We start from the raw sequence: 7,353 nt of genomic DNA on the forward strand, positions 1-7,353 counted from the left end.
AGGTGGGTGTGAGGCCACTATACAGCTGATAAACAAAGTACCGTCAGAGAAGTATGATTTGTCTGTCCTTACCTCTTCAGCTGCTAATTCTGCCCTACCGCTGACCTTTTACCATAATTGGTAAATATTTACTCACGGATCTGTAGTTGAAACATGTCCGATTCCAAAAATCAGTACCAAGCTGCTTCTGAAATGTGTTTAATTTAGGTCTTCACACCTTACCCACAGCTTCCGGAAGTTTGGGGCACATGGCTAGAATCAGGCAATATGTCAGCCGTCAGAGTACATGTAGGCTGGACCCACAGTCTGAATTAATTTTACATCTGTACAGATGGCAACAGTGGTAGACTGTGTATCCCCCTTACAGTTCATGCCCTCTCCAACAGGTTAAAATCACTCACCTTTTTTTTTTTTTTGGTGAAAATATGGGAATCTCTTTCCTTAATTTGTCCCTTGTTTACAATGACACCAAACGGGAGCTGTAGTTTATGAAGATAATTCTATGGAAGGGACACTGCCTCTTTGTATTTATTTTGTTGACTGTCTTTAAGCTCCTTGGACTCTGTCTGTGGACTCTTAAACTCTTTCTTTTTCTACAGTGGATAGTTTTGGCACAGATGCACCATTTTCAAGTGTCCCCCACACCACATCACGGCAGAATTTTGGTCTCCTGACTATACCATCCAGCTGCTCTCTATGGAAAAGGTTAGTGCGCCTCTTCTGCTTCATTAAGTAGGCAAGAAATTAAATCTGTGTATTCTATAATACATAGATTTAGCAATAATTTTGCTAGAGTGTTTCTACAAAGCATGACCAAATGAACTATAATGTAAGTTGAAACAGAAGTTAAACATTCTGGAGATAACGTTTGGAATGTCAGTAATAACCCCCATTGCTTTGTGATTGCAAAGTCCCTGGATGGAAGTTTGTCATCAAAACTGGAAGACCTGGGCACAATTTGAGGTAAAACTTTCCTGTCACAGTCCCAGCTGTTAACTGAGCTACTTGTTATTGTGTCTCCTTTTTGAAGATCTAAGCAGAGGTTTCATGCAGTTTTACACTGAATGAAAGAAGACCAAATACCCCTCTTTCTTCTCCTGTACCTTCATCCTGGGTACAGTGAAAGCATTCCCACCCTCCTGTTCCTTATGAGGCCAGCCCTGTGACCTACCATCTGGTGTCACATATTTCTTTCTAAAGATGACTTAGGGAGCTTATGCTATTACTCCCTTGAAAAATAATACTTATGAACTTCTCAGATGTCTCAATTGCTCTGGGCCTGCTTCCCAGGTGTTTTGTAAAAATTGATCTAGAAGAATAGTTAGATTATATGCCTCCTGAGCCTATTTTTTTCTATAGACAAGGAAAACAATATGATACAATAGATGGCACACTGAGCAGAGCCAGGAAATTTGGATTCCATTTTCTGGGTTGTTGCTAGGTTACTGTGTGACTTTAGGTAAGTTATCACACTTCTCTGTTTCAATTTCCTATAAATACACCCCTATACACTACATGGACTAATAAGCATTAAATGGATTACCTAATATCTGTCATTAATAGACACTGAATAATGATGCACAGGTCAATTTGATTATTACTTACTGCGTTTGCAATGTTTAATTATTGATTAATATTCATAATTAATAATAAATAATATTACAAGTAATATAATTAATAATTACTATAATAAATAAGTGTAATAATTAATATAATGATAATTAGTAAAATGATAAATAAATGTTAATTAATATGAATAATAATTTCCATTTACTGCAAGGCTTCTCCCATTGCAGTCTGATCTATTTATAAGGGGTGAGCATGCTTATAGGTGTCTCTCAGGATACCATCTTCAAACTTTGTACATCTATCAAACATACTCTAAACTTTAAAAATATTTGGAGTGTTTTGTTTTCCAGGTAGCTTTTATATCGAACCATTTAACGTATTTTAATAACAGTATAGTATTCACAAAGGTTCATGGAATTAATATATACACTGATATTTAAACCTATTTTGAACCATAGTCCTATAAATGTTCTAATTAATTCAGGATTGTAAATAAGTATAAATTTAGAATATGACCTTATTTTAAGAATATTACATTTTTGCTTATTAATATATGAAATGAGAAGCCCCTTTAGATGATTTAGATATATGCATGTAAACATATAATGTATATTTTACATATATGTAAATATAAATAGTGTAAAATATAGGACATATAATACAAATATGGTATAATATAAAATAATTACAATATGTATTTATAATTAAATATAATTATAATAATTAAATATATATTTATATAATGTTTTTAAATTAAGTATGTATTTATATAATATATATTTTAAAATCTATTATTTTATAAATATAAATTATATATTTATACACATTACATAATATGTATAAATGGAATGTATGTGTATACAGACACACATTCTTTTTCTAATGAACAATCAAGATTGAGATATGATCACATTTATAAAGCCAATACAATATTTGAAAAATAATAAAATTGACCAACTACTGAGGTTCAGTTATGTTTTGAACATGCTATCTATTTGGTTGCTCCTGACAACAGTTTTTAAATGTAGGTATTATTAGTTCAGTTTTACAGCCATAAATTACATGTCTATCAATATCTATGGCTCTAATCTGTGGCCTCCAAAGCAAATGGTCTTTCTACTCTGGTATGCCCTCCTCACCAGAATGGATGGATCTAGGCCCTGTATATATTTAAATGTATTGCAAGGAGTGCTTGGGTGCCTCAATTGGTTAAGTGTCTGGCTCTTAATTTTGGTTCAGGTCATGGTTTCACAGTCTGGGATGCAGCCCCCAACCCCAACCCCCCCACGCTGGGCTCTGCACTGACATTGTGGAGTCTGCTTAGGATTCTCTCTTTCCCTCTCTTTCTGCCCCTCCCTCTACTCTCTCTCTCTTTCACTCACTCTCAAAACAAATAAATAAATAAATAAATAAATAAATAAATAAATGTTTTTCAAGCCAACAAATGTTTATCACTGATCTACAGTAAGAAAAACACCGTCAGCCTAGATTGGCTATATGATGCCTTTATGAAGTAAAAACTTCTTTAGTCAGTTGCTATGTCCTAAACAGATATTCATACAGAAACACAAATTCCTCTGTGTTTGGCCAGCTTCACTCTTAAGATTTGTAGACTTAGAATATATTATGTGAGTATATTTATTGTGTATACTTGAAAGTCCTGCAAAGTTCCAAGTAATTATATTACTTAGATGCATTGCCTAGTTAACCCTCATTTTATATATTAGTTGAGAGCAAGAGAGATGGTGCATAACTAATTCAAAGTTTAGAAGTACTCCTATTTCATGGAATAGTAGATTTTGGCCTCAGGAATGTATCTGATATTAGAGGCTTACTATGACAAAAAGCAGTTATTTTCATACCTTCTATGCCTTCCTAAAACTTTAACCTCAAACATTGCCATCAATACCAGTTAGTTACTTCATATTATTTTATTTTTCAAATTCACAAGTATTTTTAAGAATCAGTACTACAATAGTTCCCCCTTATCTTCAGGGCATAATGTTCTAAGACCTCCAGTGGATGCCTAAAACCACACATAGTACGGAACGCTGTTTTTCCTATACATATATACCAATGTTAAAACTTAATTATTTTTAAGTTTACTTATTTTTGGAGAGAGAGAGAGACAGAGAGAGAGCAGAACAGAGAGAGAGGGAAACAGAGAATCCCAAGCAGGCTCCGCACAGTCAGCACAGAGCCCAATGCAGGGGTAGAACCCATGAACTGTGAACTTGAGACATGAGCCAAAATCAAGAGTCAGGTACTTAACTGACTGAGCCACTCAGGCGCCCTGAAAGCTTAATTTATAAATTAGGTTATGTAATAAAAGTTATGTGAATGTGGCTTTCCTGTCTCCCTCTCTCAAAATATCTTACCATATTGTACTCATCCTTCTTGTGATGATGTGAGATAATAAAATGCCTGCGTGATGAGATGAAGGGAGGGGAATGATGTAGACACTGTGACCAGCATTAGGCTACTATTGTCTTTCTGACAGCATTGCGGAAGGAGAATCATCTGCTTCCGGATTACAGTTTCCCTGGGGGGTAACTAAAACCCCTGGAAGCAAAACAGAGGAAAAGGAGGGGATGACTGTAATTTAGGTAGATTGTTGGTCAAGTATATCAAACAAACTTAAAAAAAGAAAGAGCCTACATTGCATTTTCCCTACACAACTCAGAGATTAATTGTGTGGCTAATAGGAAATGAGCATATTGGTTCTTTTGCTTAAAAAGCTGTATAATTGCTTTAGTAAATAAATATGCATGTATACTCTGTGTATACAAGGATGCACATAAGATAAGTTACTATAATACAAACTTGTATTCTAAAACACTGAACATGGGAATGTGCAGTGTATGTGACTCCTGAAAGCATTTGTCTATACTAATGAGTACTTTCTTTTTGTTTTAGAAAACTTCGTGTAAATGGGTTTTACATTTCTCCTCTTTCCCCACATATTCCAAGAGGAAGGTTGGAGTGGGGTAGAACAGTCAAGGTAGGGTAGAGCAGTTCTTTTATTTTCAGAGCTTAATTAGCATCACTTTAACAGGGGTAAGTATAGCAAGGCAAAGTCATCAGAAAACCCCAGGCCTAATTTTAGCTCACACTTTCGACTTTCTCTCCTTATCCTCCAAATAAATCTTAAAAGCCATTTCCCACTCATTTAAATTTCACGTTCTTTCTTCTCACTTCTGGTAGAGGTGATAATGAGCAGTGAAATCATCAAAAGAAAGGTAGTAGGATTGAGGAGGAGACAAAAATGAAAGGCATGGAAAATCCACAAAGTAGATCAGCTGAATCGTGAACAGTTAACTGCATGCATGCAGCTTATTGATGACACGTATGCCTTACTTCCCTGAGTCAGTCCCTGGGAGACGTGAAGGAAGGGAGAGGTATGGGCTGTGAGAGGATAAAGTACTCATAAGCCCTATAAATTAGCACAGCAATTAGGTCAGGGGCAAAAGAAATCCATGGAAGGAGAGACACCATTGTGAATTTCATTTGAGGGCACTGATCCCCCCATCCTATATCCTGTGTTCTTCAGATGCCACTTCTTCCTTCACAAACTGAAATGTTACATTTAGAAAAGCTTAATGAAAATTTGTGCTCGGGTAATGTTTTTACATGGATCGACAGATCTTTTGCCTGGCTTTATAAAATCTCTTCATCTAATTCTTTGAATCTAAGGTAGTTTGGATGAAACCTGCATGACTGTTCTGATCTCTCTGTGTGGGGTATAAAAAAGCACCCAACTAGTACTGTAGGGTCAAGGAAAGCTTTTTTCTGTGACGTAAAAAGTCAACATTTTCATGGTGGTGAAAGCTGTCATCATTAGCCTCTTCTTTTGGGATATCCTTTTAGGAAGAGGGTAGAGATTGCTGACCTCAATTTCATTTACTGGTAACATCTACCAATTACTGAGCACGTAACTTTTGCCAGGTGAATGGTGAACCGTAGCTCTAATCTTCACAAGGACGCTGCAAGTTAATGATGACCCCATTTTAAAGATAAAGAATCTGAGACTTTAAGAGGGCGAGTGGGTTGTTCCAGGTCACACAGCTGGGAAGTGGCCAAGTTAGGATTGAACAAGAAAAATTTGAGGTAGTTTATTTTAATGTTGGTGAATCTTTGCCCTACATATTCACTGAAATAAGCACATATATTGAGTATTGAATACGTGCACATTATAAACAATGCAAAGAATGCGACAGCAACAGAATCATTTAAAAACTACCAAACTTGTAGAAAAATTAAATAATAATTGACAAAAGGTAAATGTCATATTTATGAAATAACAAATATTTTTTTCTTTATTTGGATTATCAAGAAAAGGAAGGAGATTTTTTAAATTAATTTTCATTAATGGTTTGGAATTATATGCCAATAAGACATCAGTTGGTGAAAGTAATATGCTTCTTGATAATGAAACCATAAATATCCCAAAGGCCATCTAATTCTTAATTATAGATAATGTTCAAATCTGGTCAAGTTGATATCAACTTTATTTAAAATACATTAATAATAATTATAGGGTTTTTTTCCTCCCTATGGATAAATTCTTAACTAGATTTTAGTGAAACAGCACTAATAATAACTAGCTATTAAAGACAAAGTTGTATTACTAACTTTATTTAGATATTTGTATGTTCCTTTAGGATTTAAAATAAGTCAGACAAACGTAGATGGGTGACTATTACTAGATTAATGTTTCTCATTACCCAGAATTTAGATTTTGTGTGATATAACACTCATAGACAAAGGAGAAAAGAAAGCTATAAAGAAAAAAAAAAAAGATTGATTTATGTGGGAAGCAAACTTTTTGTATGGTATTTTTTCTCTAAATGGAAAGGATTAAAAATTCCTTGAATGTGCCATAAGCATGACGTATATTCTCTATAAAAGGGATTTTTTAAATTCTAAATGTGGAAATATATGGCATGGTTTCTTGAAACAACAACCAAAAAAATCCCCACTTCCATAGTCCAGTACATTTTAAAGAAGATCTAAATCTATTAAAGTCCTGTCAGAGCTTGTTAAACTATTAAGTAATGATCATAAAAGGCATTTTACACACAGCATATAGTAGGCATAAAGCTGAGAAATCTAAGTTATCCTTGCTAGCTGCAAGTGTGAATATTTTAGCATTTTTGTGGTATTTCTGGATCAAAATTGATTCCAGGTGCCATCTCCACATATCCATATATATGTAAGATAAGCTCTTTAAAAACTTTTTTTAAGTTTATTTATTTATTTTGAGAGAGACAGAGACCACATGAGTGGGGGAGGAGTAGATAGAGAGGAAGAGAGAGAGAAAATCTCAAGGAGGCTCTGCACCGTCAATGTAGAGCCCCACATGCAGCTCGAGCTCACAGAAACTGTGAGATCATGACCTGAAACTGAAAGTTTAACCAACTGAGCCACCCAGGCACCCTGTAAGAGAAGCTCTTTAGGCTAGACGGATCCTTTGAATCTGCATCATTGCCAGTGGCTCTCTGAAGTTACCCCACAGCCTATAGTTTACCTCCTTCATACTGTAATCAAACCAGCAGTGACCTTTTTTGGGGGGGTAAAAGGATAGGTTTTCACTTCTACTTACTGTTAATAAAAAAATATTAGAAGTCTTGAGTCACCTTTATATTTTTTCCTTCAACAGATTTTGGCAAGTAGACAGCATATTCCTTAGACTTTATTAGAGGCTAAAGAATGGCAGATACAACATAGAAGGTGCTAGACTCTTTATTGTTGTTGCTTTTGCATATTTATAGCCCACTTTCCTTG

This window comes from Panthera uncia (assembly GCF_023721935.1).
Source record: "Panthera uncia isolate 11264 chromosome A1 unlocalized genomic scaffold, Puncia_PCG_1.0 HiC_scaffold_16, whole genome shotgun sequence".
In the NCBI taxonomy this organism is placed as follows: Eukaryota; Metazoa; Chordata; class Mammalia; order Carnivora; family Felidae; genus Panthera; species Panthera uncia.